General features: G+C 39.7%; 1 protein-coding gene across 4 annotated transcripts in view; it reads left to right on the top strand.

Annotated features, from left to right (window-relative positions):
* The window catches only part of STX18 (syntaxin 18), a 122,306-nt gene that overhangs the window by 48,241 nt on the left and 52,162 nt on the right, over nucleotides 1-21,903 (top strand). The window lies entirely within an intron of this gene.

The following is a 21,903-nucleotide window of genomic DNA, read 5'->3' as shown; positions in this document are numbered from 1 at the left end:
AGTTCTGTTTTCCCATGAAAATGAGGCTGTTGTATCTTCATAATTTCTTGCATGTATAAGGTTAAAAACAGAGGGGAATGAAGATATTCCAGCTACATTTCTAGTAGAACACCTACATTTTGTTTTTCTAAGCATACTGTAAAAACTTCAAAACAGCATTATGCTTTGCAATTATTTTAAAACCATTATTAACAATATTTTCTATTGATGCTTTAGTATAGATTTAGATTTCTAGTATCATTGATTATTATAATTTGAATTAAAAGTGAAAATTCATCATAGGTACTGTTTACTTGGAGGACCAATTGCTGTGGAAGTGTGCAGCCTACAATGAAGATAATAAGATGCGTCATTTGAATCAATATTTCTCCCACCTAAACAAAAACAATTTTTTTAATCATAGAGGAATCATTTTTAGAACTACCAGGTGAATATGCTGTGGTGTCAATTAAATACAGTGGAAACTACCTATTCTTACTATTTACAATTCCTAATCACTTTCTGTCTCTTTCTGCAACTCATTACGTGTACCACGATGTCTTGATTCCCTTAAGTGCCTAGTAAATTTTCTCTTTGTAGGACTATGAAATTAACCATGGGCAGTGGAGGGGGCGTTGGGAATGCCTGTGCCTTTTCCAAAAATTGGGGTTGCTTAGAGAAAATGATAATGTTTAGCATTTTTAGTGGTGCCTAAATGTGTGTAGAGAAACACCTATTTCAGGCCTCTCCAAAGACTTTGATTGTCTGAAAGCAGAAATATTTGCAGTTTGACTTTACTTGGTGTTTACAGTACACTTTCTGAGCACTTTATGGATATTTAATATTGTATGACATGATCAGCAATATCTTTTTTTCCAAATAAGTGGGTTTTTAAAAATATAATGGAATCAGAATGTGGCTAACTTTTAAAATTATTTATTATGCAGAGAAAAATCTGAAGCCATGAATTTTAAATCTCATGTAAGTTAAATTTGGAAGTACACAGATTTGCCCAGAATCTGAATTTTATAAGCCTTAAAAACTTTGACATTTTAAAAATATTTGAGGAGTTTGTCATTACCATCTCTTAAATGCACACATTTTTTTCAGACTGCTAGGGAAGAGAGTGGCTAAGCAGAGCATTGTTGACTGCCCCAGACATCCTCGACTGTTTTCTAAATCTGAAATAAACTTCTTAGTCATATGGTGATAAGCAGAATTCAGAACATGTCCCTTTTTTAATGCATGTGAAATAGAAAGTGATAGTCATCACAAAATGAAATTTGATTTATGATGTGTTGATGGATCGTCATACTAAGGCACGCTGAAAAATATTTTCAGTTTCCTAATAAAAACAAAGTGACCTCCCCATGAGTGATTCTCCTAATTGTTATTGTTAAATGCTTTTCTTTATGCTTTTTTTCTTGCTCACACTCAGATAATCTACAAACACTGTTTGAATCCTGTGTTTCACTTTCTTTTCTTATGAAAAGTTTTCAGTGAATATAGTCCCTGAGCGAATCCTTTCCAACAAAGTACTTAACTTTCTATGCACACAATTCAAAAGTCAATTAAATGTGCGTGATTCATTTATCACAAAGAGTACCACCTATACTCTGTGGAAAATTCTTTCTGTTCAAAAGAAGGTTCTTATTTCTAAGAATGAGCTCTGATTTTAATTAAATAAAGAGCATTTTATGCAATTTTTTTCTAAAGCTTAAGATTAATTTCTATGGTTACTAGGGATATAAATCTCTAGATTGCTTTAAAACAAAGATTTTTGTCCAGGAGAGAGTTGACAGCTCCCTACAAGAGAAACTATTACTTAATTTTTCTTTCCTAAGTTTAAACACATAAAAATATTTGTAATGATACCCCAAAGGCATCATAAAAATGTAAAATAATTGTACTCTAAAATATCTAAAATTACAGGAAATAGACCTCATTTTAAAAAATGAACTGAGATTCATGGCTGGGTAACCGGGGTGTGACATACTTCAAAACCAGAATCTCTTGTCAGGATACTTTTAGTTTTTTAATGGCTAAAAAAAGAAGTCTTTTGTCAATCATAAAAACTTTAAAATATGTTCATTCTATTAGGAAATCTTACTTTTTAGTTTCATTACCTTTAACCTATATTACACTGTGGCTGCGCTAGATCCCTTTGAGAGGCACATTTCAGTCTTTAGAATTAGATGGCATCGCTAGGCTTATGATCAACGATATCACAAGACAACCGTTAGACTGTTTTTAATGATTATTTTTTAAAAGTACATAGCCATTTTCTAAGCAGCTTTGAAAAAAGGCGGCATAAATCGTTTCCAGTGTCTTACTTACCCAAAGTATACTTCCTCTTTCGGTAGATGATGTTAACTGGTAAATTGTTCCCAGGTTAAAGGTTTGTCATATTTTAATAAATGTAGTGTAAAATCTATAGTAGAGACACTTCAAGGAAAAAACCCTCAACGTTTTCAGTAAATGAAATTAATATATATCCTTTTTCCTACGTTAGTATTATGGTATCATTTCTTTTGTTATTTTTATTTACTAAAACTTTAATTGAGCCTTATATAGTAAAATATCCTCATGTTTTTAGGAAAAGTGAAATTAGATTTATAAAATGTCCAGACTAAAGTTTTGAAAGAAATGGCATTTTGTATATAATATGGATGAATGCTGTTGAGGCTAGACGTGCTCGTAGTTTAAAACATGCCTGATCCGGGAATGCTTTGCATTAAATGAGTTTATATTTTGAGAGCAAAACAGGGAAAGAAAACACTTTCCTTCTTTTTTTCTTTTTAAGAGACAAGAAAATTAAGTTGAATGCGTATATTGAAAGTGCTATAAGCCGAATGTTTGAACAACAAAAGTAAACACTGATTATTACAAATGTACATTTGGACCACGTTGCTTTTATCTTTCAAGCAAAACATTTCCCACAGTTTTTGTGGGTTTTTATTTAAGTTGGGAAAACTTTGGAAGTTTGTGTGAAAGTATAAATAAGTTTGGAAATGTCATGATTAGAGTTTGATAATAAACATGCAAAAGCAAATGGGAAACTCTATTAAAGTCAGATGTAACATTAAATAATGTTTTCTCTAAAAATGTATTTGCAGAGAGAAGAACAGTGATTTATGTGGATTTGAAACAAAGACTTTGGCTGTAATTTAAAATAAAGGTTAAATGTGAATTCTTCAGCCTGAACATGGATGAAGTTTTTTGTTTTTAAGAGCTTCCTTAGTGATTGTTATAGGAGCCTCTGTGCCCTTTTCCAATTATGGGCACAGAAATTATGCATGTATTTATAGATTCCATGTAAAAAAATTCTTAGTTTCCAATAAATTTTAAGCTGCATTTTACGAAGTAAGCATCTGTAGAGAATCTTTTGGAGAAAAAATAGGAGGGAAAACGTTTCAGTTTATGTAATTATTGAAATATACCACTGTATAGAGAATGAATAGAAATTTAAAACCGTAATCTGAAATTTGTTTTAAATCTCATTGTTAGGAGATTGACCTCATAATTGCAAATTGGCATTTTGTGTTCAGTACAACTCCAATTCTTAAGGAAATTTGTCTGTTCTATTAGAGCAATACTGTAAGTTTAGGAAGATGCCCCTTTGGCTATTGTTACATATGGGCCCTTTTGAAAATAGTGGTCATGCTAATATTTGATCAGATAATGCTGACTAATGCTGTAGAGCTTTCGAAAGATTTCTTGAACATTGTGAAGTTTTACTTTCCTTTCTTAGGTACATGACTGTGTATCTCTTAAAAGTGTATATGTATTTGTGGGGGGCAGTTAGTGTTACATTTTTATTATAAATTTATTACAATTTGATATGTGATTTTGAGTGAAATTCATTGCAATATGAATGAAAATTTTTTGTATGGTGTTTCAAATGCTTTACCTAATTACTTGTCTGAAAAACTGTTAAAGGGGATTTAAATTGCATATACTCGTTTTACATTTAAAGCTTTCACACTGAGCTGAATTCAGATACAGGACCTTAAATTTTTTGTCCAAAGAAAGTAAGAACTCATGTAGAATGAAAAGATATAATTTGAGTCTCAAAATCAAGATCTTTAATATACTGCTCAGGACCTAACTATTATTTTTCTAGTAGTTTTCACACATTTTTTTCCGGCAAATGTTATGTTACGGAGTGATTATTTTGTGTTACTTTGTACACTTAAGTAGCAATCCATTTTTAGCAGTTGAGCCCTCATTTTGTAAAACTAAGCTGTTGGCAATTTGCTAGTTTCTTTAAATTCTAGAGACCACTAAGTTTTACCTTTTCATTTTTTTCCAAACAAGATGTTAGAACGTTCTGTAACTTATCTCTTGAAATAATATTTTCTGGCCGGGTGTGGTGGCTCATGCCTATAATCCCAGCACTTCGGGAGGCTGAGGCAGGCAGATTGCTTGAGCCCAGGAGTCTGAGACCAGCCTGGGCAACATGGCAAGACCTCGTCTCTACCAAAAAAAAAAAAAAAAAAAAAAATTATTTTGCATGTGTATTGAAGTGCTTTGAGTTTCTTGCCTTGTTCACTCCAAAGACGATCATAATGACTTTCCTCATTATAGGAAAAAGGAAAAAAGGGATCTGTATATTTTTGAGGACAGGGAATGATGAAGCAAGACCCTGGACTTTGCTTGGAATTTGGACATTTGTATTATTGGTCAAGGCCAGCATACTCTGCATTTTATTCCCATTCACTTAGTTGAAAGATGACTTTGGAGGCAAGCACATATGTCTTGTTACCAAACCCTCTTTCTCAGAACTTCGAGATAAAATGAACATTCATTCCTTTGCTTTTGTTTTTGCTAAAAGAGAAAAAAAATCAGTTTGAGTAAAGCAAAAACATTTCTACTTTTGGGGTTTGAATGATAACAAAGCAGTTGAGATTAAATTATTGACATCTATCAAGCAGAATGGATGTTGAATGTATGTTCTTGCTATGGGCCGCTTGAAGTTGCTTTTGCTATTCTCTTTGCTGATGTGAAGCAGAAAATGAACAAGGTAACAGTTTTGATGGTGAGATTAGAGGTAGCCAGGCTGACTGTCTCCTGGCTCTTAGAGACCCTTATAAGCTCAGGGCCACCCCCTCCCCTTGTTTAGATATTACTTGCTCTTTTGAGTTTCAGATTACAGGAGCAATTGGTCTGCATGACCTATCTTAAGAACTTTAACTTTGCAGTAGAAACTTAAACCAAATGTATATCCTCAAGAGACAAATCATCTTAAAACTAGGCTGTTGTCATTTTGATGTATTGTACTGCTCACTGAGGAACAGTGTGGTGGAGAGCACCACCTAGTGGATGGGACCCATACTTGATGGGCTGTGTAGGAGATTTCATCTACATTGATGTAACTCTTGCCCTTGTCTGGCAAATAAGTGATTTTTAATCGTCCTAGCACATATTTTTAACTAGCACTAGGACCCCAGGAGAATGAGATTGGGAGTAGTTGTGAGATATGTCGGTTTTCTTTGTAGTTTTCGCACTTCTATAGGTGTATGTACTGGTGCTTGACATCTCCACATTCTTATAAGCTGATATTATAATTCAAACAAAACTTTTTTTTTTAAATGTCAGTAGGGTAGTATTTAGTCTTTGGGAATTTTGTGTTTTTGAGTGCTTATGTTCAACCTCGGTAGTAAGAGATGGCTTTGGATAGAAGCTGTTTGTTGCCACAAACTTTATACTATGCTGCTAATCTGTTCACCTCACGAGAGGAGGAGTTGCTGCTGATTATAAACTGTAGGTCATAAATTGTTACCTGCTTGTCATAGAGACTATATGCCTTTTGAGTGTACTAAAATATTTGCAAAAATTAGATGAAACAATTCCACATTTAAAAAATAAACAACTTTTAACACATCATGACCACAAATTTTAGGTACAGCCATTCCTTGATATTTATTTTAGAATGTCAAATTCTTGATAAAATGTATCACCTCTTCGTTTGTTGAATGTTCTTAGACATTTGTTGAGCTAGGAACTATGCCAGGCTTTGGGAATCCAAAGTGAAGAAGACATAGTTCTTTTTGGACTTAGAATTTTTTAAAGTTTTAAAATTCTTCAACACAAAAAGGAGTGAGCGTATTCCTGGGATGTGGGATGTATTATGTTGGGGTGTAAATACATTTTTTTGCTTAATATTTTCTGACATTTAGCAAATGCTTTTGAAGAAACTGCTAAATAAAATTGATGGGTTTGTTTTCATGGGTTTGGCAGGGGGGAGGCGACAGAAGGCTGCAGGTAACACCTCTTTGGTTTCGTTCTTCACTGAATTTTATCCTCGGAGAGCCCAAGTTTGGAGGCATAGAGTGAAGAATTTAAGAGCACAGGCTTAGAGTCTATTCCAGAGTATGGACCCTGGCTTTTCAACTTGCCAGGTGTATGCCTTTGGGCAAGTGTACTCATCTGTTTTCTCATTTGTTGTGAGGATTCAATGAGATAGTCTATACAATGGGTTTAACACGGTGTCCGACACATAGGAAACACTAAATGTTCAATATGATTTATTATGATGATGATTTGGAAGTTTATTATGATGATGATTTGGATGATTCAGTGTAGGTGGTTCTCATGGTGCACTCAGTCTCCCCACCACCTGCAGGCCCCAGATCCCTGCTTAGTGTGACCATGCAGACAAACCCCCACTGATGGCCAGCAGATGTCTGCGGGTGCTGAGCTAGAAAGTTCAAAGTTCTTCCTTATGCAGATGATGTTTACAGAAAGAGTGTACCCTCGTGTGTCTCGTGTGTGTGTGTGTGTTGAACAGTGTTTACAATCAGAGGCACTTAACCTGAGCTCCATGAACCAAAAGCCTCTGAAACTCAAAATGACAGGCAGAAAGTTTTTTGTTTCTGTGTATATGTTTATTTCTTTTATAGAAGAGATCAGATTCATAGCTTTTGTCAGCATCTCAAAGGCATCTGTGCCCCTAAAAAGGTCAAGAACTATACTTTAGATGTTCGTGACTCTGTGTAAGGCCACTGGAGAAATTTAAAATATAGTCCCCTCTTAGAAAGTGAAACTCAAATATGAATTTTGCACTATTTGTTTTTGAAGATATGTAAATAATTTTAAAGATAGAGTTGATATTTTGAGGAACTCAAATATGAGTAAAATGTTTTTTCCTCTCGCCCCTCTTCTCAAGGTTCTGAAGAATTTTAAGAGCAAGGAAAAGTTAAGAATACAGCCTATGGAGTAGACCTAATTTCAAATACAGCTCCGATACTTCCTAATGAGTCCTCAAGCCAGTTAACTTGGCCTCTCTTCTCTGTAAAAGAGGAATGCTAGGGGTACCTGCCTCCTAAGTTTATAATGAGGATTAAATGCAATAATCTGTAAAAAGCCCTTACAATTCTTCTTGGCATATAGTAAGTACTATAATAGTGTTTGCGGTGATCATTTTTGTTGCATATTCACTCAAAAACATTTATAATGTATCCACATTCGTTGTCTGTTATGAATTGTCAAGGTAATTCTTTTCTTGTCTATTTTACCTCCATCTTATTGACATGTGAATGACATTTCTAATTTCTTATGAGCAGACTTTCCAAAGTTCTGCAGCTGAATTGCCCTAAGTCTGATAACCTCAGTAACTAGAATCCCAAATGTACCTGGAGCCTTAGAATGATTTTGGAAGCTTTGGAAAGCATAAAAGTAGAAAGAAACTGACGGGGTTGGTGGTAGGAGCTTTCAAATTGATTGAACACCCAAAAATTATCTTGGAATTTCTGAGCTGGAAAGCATTTGGGGGTTCTTTCCGTGCAACCTTCAAATCACACAAGTGAGGAATTGCACATCACCCGGTGACTCCAAAGTCAGAGAACCAGCTGGGAGTTACCATGTGCCTGGAGGCGCTGTCCCCGCCCTCTGCCTGCGTGCTGACCATCCACCACTCGTACTTCTAAGAGAGCAAAGGATATAGGCTGCTCATGGAATTCTAGTATAAGCAGTGATCCCAGAAAAAGTGTGTGGTGAGTCAAAGACTGTTCCGTGCAGGAAAGTACCAGTAGCATCGAGAAAAAGGAGAGCTTTGGGAGCAGGAGAAAAGATATGGAGGAGAGCGCATAGGGGGCAGGGCAGGGACAGGCTGCACGCTGTAGGTGCATCCCACAGAAACCTAATGGTAGGAGGTTATCTATGTGTGCTTGGCAGAAAAGAAATGCCTGTTTCAGCAGTGCCTGCCGTCCACCCAGCGTGTGTGAGCTCTGGGGTGAGGGCGAGATGGGGCTTGCGAATCTGCCGTTCCCATCATTGGTTTTGTTCCCTAGGGCCTCTTCTACTAAGAGTATCTTGCTTACTGCCTGCGAGTCTAGCATTTTCACTGCCATCATGTCTCCTAAACTCAAACCAGCCACTTCCTCTGATTCACAACTGAAGAAATGGCAGTCTTTTCCAACACTGGGCTGGGGGCACTGGCTGGTTTGAACCCATTGCAAGAATGTGTTGAAGTCCAGAGTGGCCTTGTGGCCTTTTAAAATTGTCATTTGAATTGTGTATGCTTTTCACCTTATGCACTAAAGTTCACCTTGCCCTATGGGTGAGACTGAAATAGTGATGAAATGAAGAAGAAAACTTAGAGTAGTTGAGCACCTACTGTGTGCCAGACACAGTGTCAGACTCTTCACAGACATTATTTTCATCAGTGACCTGTAGTCACCTTCAGCATTATTATTGTCTCAAGTTTATACCTCAGAGATGAAGGCTGGAAGAGGTTAAGTGACACAAAGCCATGTCACTAGTAAGTGGCAGAGCTGGGATCTGAACCCAGGTCTGTTTTACCTGGTTTCATCCTTTGCAGTATGGAGACTCAGAAGAATGCAGCATGCATGCACACTCTCCACACACAGCCTCCAGACCAGATGGGGTTTGGATTGAAACGCAAAGCAGTGCGAAGTTGGGTCGGATGCTTGGGTTGGAACTTCTTGTTCTGTTCTCCCTCCTCCCTTCCTCTTTATTACCTCCTTCCTTAATGTGCCTGGCCCATGCTGGGTCTTACATATTTGTCAAGTGAACAAATGAAAGAAAGTTTTCCAAGCACACAGAAAAGAAAGTAGTCATTATTAACCGGCAGGGATTCAGAAGCCTGAGCCATGTCTTTCCAGCCTATTGTGTAGTTTTGGATTGGGTTGTTAGGCAGGTAAGGGAGGAGAATATTTGTTTTTAGACGGCAGTAGTTAGCAAAGCCTCTCCGTGATGTTTTTGTGGAGGAAATGTTTTTAAAATAGACCCTTAGGGTGTTCATGACTAGTTGAGCTGGCTGTCTACAGGGAGGGGTCTCTGGTTCTTTGCTACTTTTTATATCCCATTTTCATCTCATTTTTTGAATGATGATTTTTCGTTATAGATGTCTTTAATGCCATAATGATCAGAATTGCAAATAACAGGAGGCCAGGAAAAATGTGCATATAATGAAGACCTAGTTTATCAGCAGCACTCATGGAAAAAGTCATTTTAGTCGATGTAAATTCAGCTCGACTCAGTGACATGAAAGTGAGCATGCCCTTAAGTGGCATTACTAGAAGCCCAGAGTCTGGAACAAGGGAAGCAATGGTTCTGTTTTCCTCTGCACTTCCTGCTGACACAGAGAGTATTGATTCTATTCTGGAAACTGTTATTTTATTTGGGAGGCCCATGAACTATATTCAGAGGTAGTAAGTATGGCCAGAAGCCACAGATGTATTTCATATAAAAAATTCCTGAGAGGAAGGGGCCGGGCACGGTGGCTCACACCTGTAATCCCAGCACTTTGGGAGGCCAAGGTGGGCGGATCACGAGGTCAGGAGATCAAGACCATCCTGGCTAACATGGTGAAACCCCATCTCTACTAAAAATACAAAAAAATTAGCCGGGCATGGTGGCACGCACCTGTAGTCCCAGCTACTCGGGAGGCTGAGGCAGGAGAATCACTTGAACCTGGGAGGTGGAGGTTGCAGTGAGCTGAGATCACGCCACTGCACTCCAGCCTGGGCAACAGGAGCGACACTCTGTCTCAAAAAGGAAAAAAAAAATTTCTGAGAGGATTGGGAATGATTAGCTTGGAGAAGAGAGAAGACTCAGGTGGAGTAGATCACAGTAGCTGACCTCGATTCAGAGTAAGAAAGAACTTTTTACTGTCTGAGGTGAAATGGATGGCCAGGGAGAGGCAGTGGGTGCCCTATCATGCTGCTCTTTTGGCAAAGCAGGTGTCTTCTAGATCCTTGCTAGTCTTAACCATCCAAGCAGGGAGGTAGTCACTGCTCTGTGTGTCATCTAGCCTGTTCTAGGCTAATAGTAAGGTCAGGTAAACCGGGAGTGGACAGAGCTTCAGAAATAGTGGGAATGTGTTCAGTAATGCCAAATAATTGTAGTTTGGGGAACTAGAAGAATGGGAATGAAGATGTTTAATTAGATTGAAGTTAGTAAGTTGGGGCTGGAAGAAGGAGTGAGGAGGAAGAGTTGAGTACATAATAAACATTTGTTTTTTTCTATGGGTGTAAGAGTCCTAGAAGTCTTTTAAAATGGAAGTTGCATTGAGTTTAATGGGAATCTTAAGCATTATAAGGTGCCACTCAACTTTTGAAATTAAATCATGAGTTCTTTGTGTCATCAACACTAAGATTCTAGGTTTTTGTTTTTTTAATTTCTGGGTTTCTTTAAAGATGATAGGGGCTTAATATTAGAAAGGAAGCTATACGTTCCAGGTTGTTAGAAAGTTAGTTGCTAATATGAGAAATTAGACTGCTAAATCCACCTACCTAGTGTTAACCACCGATGCCCCCCTGTTAACCAGCCTCATTGTCTGTTACTTGAGACTCTCTGCAGTAAGAAGGTTGGATCTAGAAAAGTCAGTCTCCTCTTTTGTGCACATGTTTTCTCTCCTTCTGTCTCTAAAAAGACATATGCTGAATTCTGGAAGCCGCAGTCCCGTAAGATTAGTATTGGTTCTTAGCAATAGGTTATTTAGCTATTGATTATACTTTTCCTAGGTTAAGATGGCCTTACTTATTTTTTCTGGTAAGATTTCCAGACTGATGGAATAAAGAACTTGATATATTCAGCTAACATTTATCACTTACAGCTTGCCTCAAGGAAGGTGGAAAGTGAACCCAGAATACTATATTTTAAAGCCTCCTTGGGCCCGCAATTTTGAGTAGAAGTTGAGTGATGGGAATGAAGACATTCTGGGCAGAGAGAAGCAGGTGCCAGAGTGCAGGGCAGAGAAGAGCAGGCTTGCTTAAGGAAAGGCTCTGTGGTCTGGCACGCAGGTGGTTGCAGGAAGTGCAGGAACAGAAGCTGGTAGATGGAGCTGGCTCCTTTAGCCAATGTTTAACAAGGTGAGTGGATGGGACTGACTGACCAATTTCATTTGTAGGGCGAAAAAGAGAGAAGAGTGTAAAATGGCCAAGGTGTTCTAACTTGGAATCTAGAAAGGATGAAGACTTTCTCTTTGGGGCCGTCAGAACAGGAGGGACTAGGAGTAAGCCAGAGGGTGTGAGTGGCTGCATGAGGATACCGTTGGGACATATTGCTTTTGAGGCGTCAGTGGGACACACAGTGGCAGTATCTAAAAAGCATTTGGATACACTCAGCTTGAACACAGGAGGGAGGCAGCGGCTGGGTGGACAATTCATGTAGACAGTAAATAAAGCTATGGATTGGAATGAGTGAGCTTAGCAAGAACATGTAAAGAAAGAGCCAAGGGCTGAACTTACAAGAAGTTTCAGAGATTAACAAAGGCAGAGAGGGAATGAATGAAGGTGAAGAAAAGGAGTTATAGGTTTTAGAAAAGAGCCTAGAGACAGTGGTGTTCTGGAACCCGAGGGAGGCTAGTGCTTCAGGAGGGGACAAGGAAGGAGGAGGCAGGAGCAGGGAGGAGAGCCATCCGAGTTTGGTGAGGCCTGGTGAAGAGTGTCCCCCTCAGTAGGAATTGGGGGAAAGTGACAGGAGTTGCTTACTCAACAACTGCTGAAAGAAAAGAAGAAAGCGAGAAAGGAACAGTTCCTTTATGTATTCCCTCAACAAACTTGCTGCTGTGGTCCTGAGCACAGTGGAATATCTGTGGCTGTGCTAGCCTCTTTTGTGGGTGATTGGTCACTGGGGAGCTTCTTTTGCACAGGGATAGGACTCAGACAGTCCCCACTGTGACATCAGCAGGTCAACATGCTCCAGAGGTGTGTTAGTTCTGAACTTTTAGCTCTGACTTAGTAATTGCTATTGATGCATTTTTCAATTAAGAGTGAAAGGAGTTAGACTCGGAATTTAGTCAGTGGGCTCCAAATTAAACTTGGGTACATGATCCTTGTGAAAAATCACTTTAACTTGTCAATAGTTGGCAAACATACAGCAGTGGTTTTTCTGGCTGTGCCTTTGGCTGCATACTAACTGAACAGCAAGCTGTGTCCACTGATTGAATGAAAAAAAAATAATGATTTTGTGTTACAGGGAACTTTTTACAATATGCCAGAGGGACCTAGTGGAGTCTCTTTAATCTTGAACAATGCTTGTTTCTTGCAGAGGCAAATTATGCAAATCAGTACTTAGTGTTCCATAATCAATCAGGTCTTTGTTGGAAGTGTTGTGAGTGCCAGCAGAACAGAAGTTCTATCATCCTGGGAAGGGTGAGGGGGTTTGCAAGTCAAACCACTGCTGTGATCAGCAAAGGACACTTGCCGACTGCTTTGAACTCTCCCCACAGTCAGAATGCGGTCGCTCTTTGAGAAGAATCCCATCATTTTGTACCAGGGTTTTTGTTGTACAGTATATCGTGCTTTGGGTAATTCACAAAACACCCACGAAGGAACAGCTAGCAAGGCTGTTCTGTGGGTGACACATAAAAACAAAGCTGGGCCTGCCGCCTGGGATGGCAGCTGGCAGCCATGCTCCCAGAGCTCCCTTTGTGTGGAATCTGCCTAGAGTGCAGTGTTTCAGAATATTCCTGGACTCAACTCATCCGTAGTGCATATGTATGCTTAAAAACAATCTCATTTCAGCTTCCTCCTGCACAGAATGGTGAACCTTTATTAATCCTTTGATTCCAGATCAAAAGAATCAGATAAATTTTTAAAGTCCTTGGGAAAAAATTGTGCTGTTTTTGAGAGGTCCTGTTATTACTGCTGCTCTAATACTTGTGTTGCCATCTAGTGGATAATGGGAAGTATGTGGCTGCCTTAGTATGTTTGGAGTTTATTTTACCCTATTACTGATTCTTGAAGGGGATAGAAAATCAATTCAAAAAGTTTTTTTAAAAAAGAAAATCCCATGTGGAGCATTAAATAATTATTGAGGAGCCACTTTGGGCTAGGCAGATGCCTCAGCAGCTTATGTCAGGGAGACATGAAAACAATTCAAAAACTCACAAGATGGTGACATCTCTGCAAGGGATATATTTGCAAGATGGATCCTTAACCTGGCCTGGAGATAGCAGGGAAGCCTTTAGGAGGTGTAACACCTGAGCAGAGCCTCATGCATAGGAGTGAGTCAGAAGACAGGATTGGGAAGCAGGGAGGGCTTTGCGTCTGGAGACAGCAGCAGAGCGTAGGGCACTGGCGGGCCTTGGGCATGAGGATGTGGGCTTATCCTGGGTTAAAGGGGAAGGTAATGTACAGTTTTAGTCAAGGAAGTATGTGGGAAGATTCACCCTTTTTGATTGTTTAATAACATGTTTTATCTGATTATAAGGATTTTACGTAGTAACTGTAGAAAAATTTTAAAGTGCAAAAAGTATGAAGAAGAAAGCAGTCTCCAAATCTTACCACCTACAATCATTGATACCTTGATGAGCAGTCTTTTAGATTCCCCTCTATGTATGTATACAGCTCTAGGTGTGCATTTCCTATGTTTCACGCATATGGGTCACACCATACATGCTTTGGGCAACCTCTGTTTTGTCTCAGTTTTTCCCCACTAGGTAATATGCTTATGGGACTTTCATCCATGTTAGTAGTTCCTGGTGTTGAGTCCATGTCAACTGTGTAGATCCACTGATAGGACCAGCTCTCACAGGAGACCTGTTTGCCTATTGGGATGCTGTGTTGTTTTGTTTGGTGTTTCCTAGTAAAACCTTTATGTGTATAAGAGCAGATAATGTAAGAGAGTCTTTTTTTCCCCCTGTCAAATGCATCTCATGTAGGGACCATACTGCTGTTTTATAATTAATTTGGTTTTATGGTAGATGGGTTTTATGGAGAATTTCAATGTCTTGATGATCTAGGAAATTAGCGTCATTAAAATATAGCTAGTTAAAAAGTAAACTTGATTTATCTTTGGAGAAAGAATGGGATGAGTCAGATGAATGCCTGTAGTTTTAGAATGGAGTTTAAATAACTTGTTTGGTTAAGTATTAGCCTAATGAAGGAGCCAGAGCCTGGCTGATCCTGGATTGTGGCTGTTAGTTCTGTGCTGGCCCATAGCTATAGACAGTGCCTTTCACCTGAACAAGTTAGATCTCACTATGTCCCTTCTACAGGTCTGGTAAATGTGACCTGCAGTGACTTAATTGTACTCAGATGGGACAGCAGAGTCATCTTTGTGGGTAGACTTGCAGAAGCTAAAAGCACACAGGCACTCGGTTTGAGACATACCAAACAAAAATTTATTTTTGTATTTATTTCAAACCATTTATACAGGATGTGTTAGTTTACTGTCTTCTCATCTGCAAAAGGGTAATAATGATACCTACCCTAAAGGATTGTTAGGAGAAGCAAATCAGATGCATAGCATTTAGATTGGTATAGTATGTAGTACTCAATAAAAATTGACTATTAACTTGTACCACTACTATTTTTTAAAAATAGTTTTTACCCAGTTCCCTTTTGTAGTGAAGCCCACGGAGATTAAGCAACTTGCTCAAAATTTCAGCTGGCAAAGGTTAAAAGTTTAGTGGAGCTTGTAAAATATATCCCTTTCTTCCCAGTCCAGTGGAACTACCTGAAAGAAAAATACAGGAGTCAGGAAGAAAAAGCCAAGTGGAGAACCTGACTTTAGAGTTATGGCCCAATACGAGTGGGGCATGGGCCAGAATATACCCTCTCTGCTGGCTGGTCGATCTGAAAAGAGGAGAGGACAGGGCAGCATGCTCTCCCTTCTCGAAATCTGAACACAGCTCTCTCCTCTTCCCTCTAAGAAGAGTGAATAAAGGTTGGGAGATAGGCCAGGAAGACTGGTCCAGCTGAAGTCCCTCCACACAATGCATGGCAGTGGGGAATAAGGAATCCCTTCACAGTAAGTGGCAAAGCAGGGAGTAGAACCCAGGCACCTTGGCCAACTCCCTGGATTTCATGCCCATCTTTCTTTTGTCCACCCTGATTCATCCAGGCCCCCCACAGAGTCTTTTGCCCAGAATTTCTCCTCTGCCCTCTACCCTATTCTAAGCTAAAAACTGAATATAGATTAACTCAAACGGGAGAATGAACAATCCTGGATGTTGCTTTCATTACTTGTTTAAACCATGTTTTCAGGTGGCTTGATGATAGATACTCAAAATGCACTGGTCACCGTTGTACTGCCAGTCTTTCTGACCATTCTTTTTCCTTGCTGTATTTGTGAACCTTCTTCTCAATACCCCTATGGGCTTGCCAATCCAAAGCCCCCCATGTCGTAAAACACAAGGAACAGTAGTAGCCAACTTCAGAGGAGACAAATGTCAATCAGTGAAAACGTTTTTTTTTTGCCGATCTTTCTGTATCCAGTGTAGTTAATTTGTTAAAAAATCAACATATACAAATACAAATACTCTCATGAAGCTCAGTTTCTTTCTATGAAGAAAAATTCAGACCTAACTAAGCTAAACATAACATGAACACTGTGAGTCATACAGATCTGTGATCAATGCCAATTCTTCCGTTTATTAGCCTTGTGACCTTGCTTAGGTTTGTTTCCATGTTTACTAGGTGGGGCAGGAGGAGGTAATGTCTAATTCGTACGATCGTTATGGAGGGGTGGAAACCACAGAGCACACGTCAAGCAGTTTATGCACTACCTGGCACACACGTGGCGGGTGCTCTGTAAGTAGCGATCACGATTGGGTAAAATCAAGCGTGTACTGCATGTTGAATAGAGATGTAGTACAAAAAGAAAAGAGCAGGTTGATGTTGATATTGCCCACATGGAGGCTTTTTCTCAGTTCCCAGGTGTTTCCTTGCAAATATAGCACTGGAAAACTGTAGTTGTGACTTGCCAGGATTCTGTGTAAATTTGGCAGTTAAGAACTCAAGACTGGTACTTAGACTGGCTGGATTGGATCCAGGCTTCAACCCACATGTCCCTGAGGAAATTCCTTATCCTCTCTCTGACTCAGTTTTCTCATCCATGGGGCAGCCATGATGCTGTCACTGCTCCTGGGCATTGCTGGGAGAAGTGGGTGAGTAGCGCACACAGAGCTTTTTTGGACTTCCGCCTGACTGGGAGTGAGGTCCCAGTGAAAGTTTTGTTGTTGTTTTTTGGTGGCATTGATCCTGTTACATGGAATTTAAGCAAAGATTGCAAGTACTTAGAAATAAAGTAGCCAGAGATTGTTGGGATTTAGTTGTTACTAAGTAAGGGTTGTTCCTAGTTTGGTAGCAGAAAATCTCTACCTCAAAATGACTAAAAATGTTAAAAGAAGAAAGTACTACATGAGTTTGTTTTGTTTCGTTTTGTTTTGTTTTGAGACCGAGTCTCGCTGCGTCACCAGGCTGGAGTGCAGTGGCGCGATCTCGGCTCACTACAACCTCCACCTCCAAGGTTCAAGTGATTCTGCTGCCTCAGCCTCCCGAGTAGCTGGGATTACAGGCATGTGCGTCACCGGCTAGTTTTTTTGTTTTGTTTTGTTTTGTTGTTTTGGTTTTTTGTTTTTTTTTAATTGTATTTTTAATAGAGACGGGGTTTCGCCATGTTGGGCAGTCTGGTCTTGAACTCCTGACCTCAGGTGACCCGCCTGCCTCAGCCTCCCAAAGTGCTGGGATTACAGGCTTAAGCCACTGCCCAAGCCCCGAGATTTTTTAAAATAACATGTTATTATGGAAAATTTCAAATATATACTAAAGTGGAATAGCACAAGGAACCCCCCATATAAGCATGTACTCACCTTCAGCCTTGAGCAACTCAGGACTCATCCTGTTGCATCTGTTACCTCCCCCTGTCTTATTGTGAAGCAAATCCTGGGCATTGTATAATTTTACTTGTAAGTTGTTCTGTGTATAAAATATAAGGATTCTAAAAACAGAAAGATAAATGAAAACATAATCCTAATACATAATATCATTATGACACCTAAATGAAATTTATTATTCCTTAATATCACTAAATATTAAGTAGGAGATTCTTTAGTGAAATAACAATATACAGTGGACATTAAAACGACTTTAACATCAAATAAAACTAAAAAACACCAACATATTTATTAATTTAACAGTACTGAGGGAGCCCATGCTAGTTCCCCGTAATGATTAAGGGTTCTAGTTCCAGCTCAGTCAGTCTTGAGCTTTGGTTTCTTTCCACTAAGAATATCTATTTCCACAGGTTATCAGAGTTAAGTGAAATAACTCATTTACAGTAACTAGTATAGAGGAGACATTAAATAAATATTACATTCCTTTCCTTTTTCTTTTATCTACAGTTCAATTCTTGTTTTAAACTACACTTTATGTTAGAAATACAGAATTCTCTATTCTTTGTCCATACCCTTCCTCTCTGATGGAGACATATTTAATATGGCGGTGTAATCAAACCGTAGCTCACTGATGAAAACTCTTTTCCATGGTAGACCATCAGTCTGATGGAAGACTGTTCACTTGTGAGGACAGATGATCTTGTGAAGCTGTTAGGTTGCCCAATCTTAGTAGATTTTACATGGTGATGCTGCACCTTCTGAACACACCTCAAGTAAGAGGCATTCTCTTTATGTATATACTTATTCCTACTTTATCATATTAAGTGACTCTTCCAAAATTAGCACTGCATGTGGAAACATTTAAAGTCCAAAACATAGGCCGGATATGGTGGCTTATGCCTGTAATCCCAGCACTTTGGGAGGCCAAGGGGGGAGGATCACTTGAGCCCAGGAATTTGAGACCAGCCTGGGCAACATAGCAAGACCCCATATCTACAAAAAAGAAAAAAGAAAAATCCAAAGCATACAACTACTTAACCTCTCTAAAAATGTGAAAATGTAATGAGCACATCAGAATTGTATGCGCTATAATACGCGGTCTTTGCCAGTTTATTCTGAAAAATAGGACTGAGCCTAACAGTAAATAGATTAAGCTTGGCCAAGAGTCTTTATAAAGTTAATGGTAGTCATGTGATTAAACAGTCAAATCATTCTCTGCAGAGATAATTGTATTATGCTATTTGGGGACTTAGGTATGCCTATGTAGATAAATCAAAGATCTGTTGAACTTTTTTCTTTGTTGTTGATTTGTCATGTTTTTTTTTGTTGTTTTTTTTTTAAAGAAATTAATAGAAAATTCAGAGCTCTCAAATTTCTAAAGAAATTTTAATGTTCCTTTATTTTTTCATTCTCAGCATTTAAAATATCATACATTGTGTTCCTGTTAAGTATTGAGTTATTATACTGATGTTATTTAGTCAGTAATTACTTAACACACCTCTTATCGAGAATTCTGTTTAATCCTGAACCACCTGCACTCTGTTTTAATAACCTCGTTTCATAGAAATTTCCCATTACAGAGCATATGAAGTTGGGATCCCATTTGTTAGACTAACTGCAACCTCTTGTATAATAATTATGTGCTTGTGGGCCTCTGTGGAGCTTGCTTGCTGCTGGCATTCATCCCTAGGCACCATCCCTCCCTTGTAGAATAGAACTAACTAAAAGTAGGGGTGGGCAGCTGGATGTAACCTGTACAGTAGATTCCTCTGGACTTTTCAAAACTTTGTATGGAAAACTTTATGGCTTCTAAAAAAACACCTGTTGTGGATAGTAAGGCTGTTAGTAGGTGTATTAGTTTCTCATTGCTGCTGTAACCAATTACGTCAAACTTGTGGCTTACAACAACACAGATTTATTATCTTATAGTTCTATAAGTCAGGTGTCCAAAATGGGACTCCCTGAGCTAAAATCAAGGTGTTGGCAGGACCGTGTTCTTTTCTGGAGGCTCTAAGGAAGGCCCATTGCCCTGCCCTTTCCAGCTTCTAGAGGCTGCCCACATTCTTTGGCTTCCTTTCCCCGTCTTCAAAACCAGCAACATTGGAATGAGTCTTTCTCACATTGCATTACTCTCACTCTCCCTTCTGCCTCCCACTTCCACATTTACCGACCCTTGTGATTGAGCCTACCCAGATAATTCAGGATAATCTCTCTACTTTAAGGTCAGCTGATCAGCTACCTTAACTCATGTGCTGCATTAATGCCCTGTTGTCATGTAACACCATATAGTCACAGGTTCTGGCGATTAGGAGTTGGACATCTTACAGGGGGATGGGCCTGGGGAAGCTGGAAAACCATTATTCTGCCTACAGTAGCAGGTATAATCCTTCTGGGATTATTCAGTACCCACTATTTATTCAATATTTAGTAAAAGTTTCTGAGGGTCTGCTTTGTGCCAGGAACTGTGCCTGACAAGCTCTGGGGAAAGAGAGAGGACTCTCTGCCCTCTCAGAGCTTGCAGTCTGGTGAAGGGAAATCAGTTTATGAACTAGTCATTGTTATCATGAAGGAACAGGTGCTGAAATAGATGCACATGTAGCGTTTTGTGCGGGAATGGGATCTGACTGCAGCTGGGAGTGTAGGGTGAGTATGAGGAGGAAAAGAGAATCTTGAATGAGGAGGAAGAATTTGCCTGGGAGAGAATGATGGGTAGGGCGTTCCAGGGAAAGGGCGAACCATATGAGTATGCAAGTGAGGGGAAGGCCTGGGACTTGGAGGCTGGAGTGGTGCGGGATGGAGGCTGGAATGGTGCGGGGTGTGCTGCAGGGACTTTCAGCGCTGAGTTGTGAAGGGCCTTGAGTGCTGCATTTGGGAGTTTGGACTTTTTCCCGTTGTTTAGACACTGAGATGACTCATTGGCTTCCCTTTGGCAAATCAGCATGCAGAGCTGCTTCCTTTAACTGCAGTGTATTTTGAAACCAGAATTCACCACTGTCGAATGTATTCTACCCACGCATTTCCCTTGCTTTGCTCATTTATGCTGTTCACATGGCCCCTGGAAGTAGTTGAGTGTTTGACCCCTGGTAGGCAGGGGAAGGAGGTAAGGAGATGGAAACCATTGAAGGTTTTGAAACAGAGGAGTAGCTTGGTCAAATCTTGTATGTGATGGAATGAACCCCTTGCTTGCGTATCTCTTAATTTTTTTCCCAACAGACTTAAAAGTCAGATTTCCGACCGGGCGCGGTGGCTCACGCCTATAATGCCAGCACTTTGGGAGGCCGAGGCGGGCGGATCGCGAGGTCCGGAGATCGGGAGCATCCTGGCTAACATGGTGAAACCCCGTCTCTATTAAAAATACAAAAAAATTAGCCGGGTGTGGTGGCGGGTGCCTGTAGTCCCAGCTACTCCGGAGGCTGAGGCAGGAGAATGACGTGAACTTGGGAGGTGGAGCTTGCACTGAGCCGAGATGGCACCACTGCACTCCAGCCCTGGTGACAGAGCAAGACTCCATCTCAAAAAAAAAAAAAAAGTCAGATTTCCTGATGCAGCCTAAGTGGAAAGCAGGAACAGGATTGTAAGGCAAGCAGGCGTGGTGGTGCACTGGGAAACACGCTGAATTTGGACTCAGTCCTGAGCTTTTGAAACCAAGCTCACATACTAAATGTGTAACCTTGGACAAGTCACTTAGCTTTTCCCAAACTGGTTAATGAGAACAGTAAGAATCATAGCACAGCAGGGTTGTTGGGAAGAGAAATAGGCCATGTACGTGAAAGTGTTGAGCAGTGTCAGGGATGGTGGACAGTCTCTCAGTCCTGATTTGCTATCTGTGAAATAAATGAATATTGTGACCATACTTAATTCTTTTTCTTTGATTTGTTTACTTACAATGCCTTAGGGTGTTTTTCTGAATCACATTTATAATAAGAGTCTAGACTATGTGGGAAATTTAGCTGAACCCAAACTGACATATCTCCAGACAAACCATGGATGTTTCTTTTGTGATCAATGCTATTTTGTATTTAGGCATATACTCATTCCACAGTGTTTATTGATCACCTCTGTGCTTCTTGTTGTGCTTACAACTGTAGGGAAAGCTGGGCAGCCCCTCCTTGCATAGTTCTGCCACTGACAAAGAAGTGTGTATATAAAAGTTAGGTCAGAGTACATGGCCATGAATAATTGAGTGCCAAGAGTGTGGTGTGCAGAAGTCCTTTTAAGATCAGAGCAAAGTGAAAATTAGCCTGGGTTGGCCTTGACAGAAAAACTTCCATGGAAGAGATGAAAGTTCCGCAGACCTTGCAAGGCTGGGGCCACGTGTGTTTGGAACGAGTGCAAAGTGTGTGAGTCGGAAGCTGGAGTAAGACGTCGTCAGAGGACCAGCAGGCCACTGGCTAGTAATCATTCTCCCTCTGGAAACACGTTTGTCCCTATTGACTGTGGTCTGAGCGTTCTTCCCACCACTTTTTATTTATTTGTAAATTGCTAGTTCCATGCACAGTACCTGGCATGTAGTAGGTGCTTTAGAATAGGTTTTTATTATACTAGAAACAGCCATCACAAACACAGTGCTTTGTACCTGTACCTTTGAGTTCTTTTTCTTCATCCATGGAAATAGCCCATAGGAAAGACAGAGATTTGCTATGTGGGGATAAATTGTTACCCCTGAATCTTTGCTTTAACTCTGCTGCTCTGCATGGGCCCTATTTACAAACCCAACAGCTTCAGCTTTAGAACTGTCCCTTAGAACACTTGGAAGAAGGAATACTTGCTGTGCAATTTTAGCTATAAGAAAAGAAAAGGAATTAACCTTATTGAACACATGCTATGTAATTACT

Source organism: Pan paniscus, chromosome 3 (genome assembly GCF_029289425.2).
Source record: "Pan paniscus chromosome 3, NHGRI_mPanPan1-v2.0_pri, whole genome shotgun sequence".
In the NCBI taxonomy this organism is placed as follows: domain Eukaryota; kingdom Metazoa; phylum Chordata; class Mammalia; order Primates; family Hominidae; genus Pan; species Pan paniscus.
This window is presented reverse-complemented; position numbering and strand designations above follow the sequence as displayed.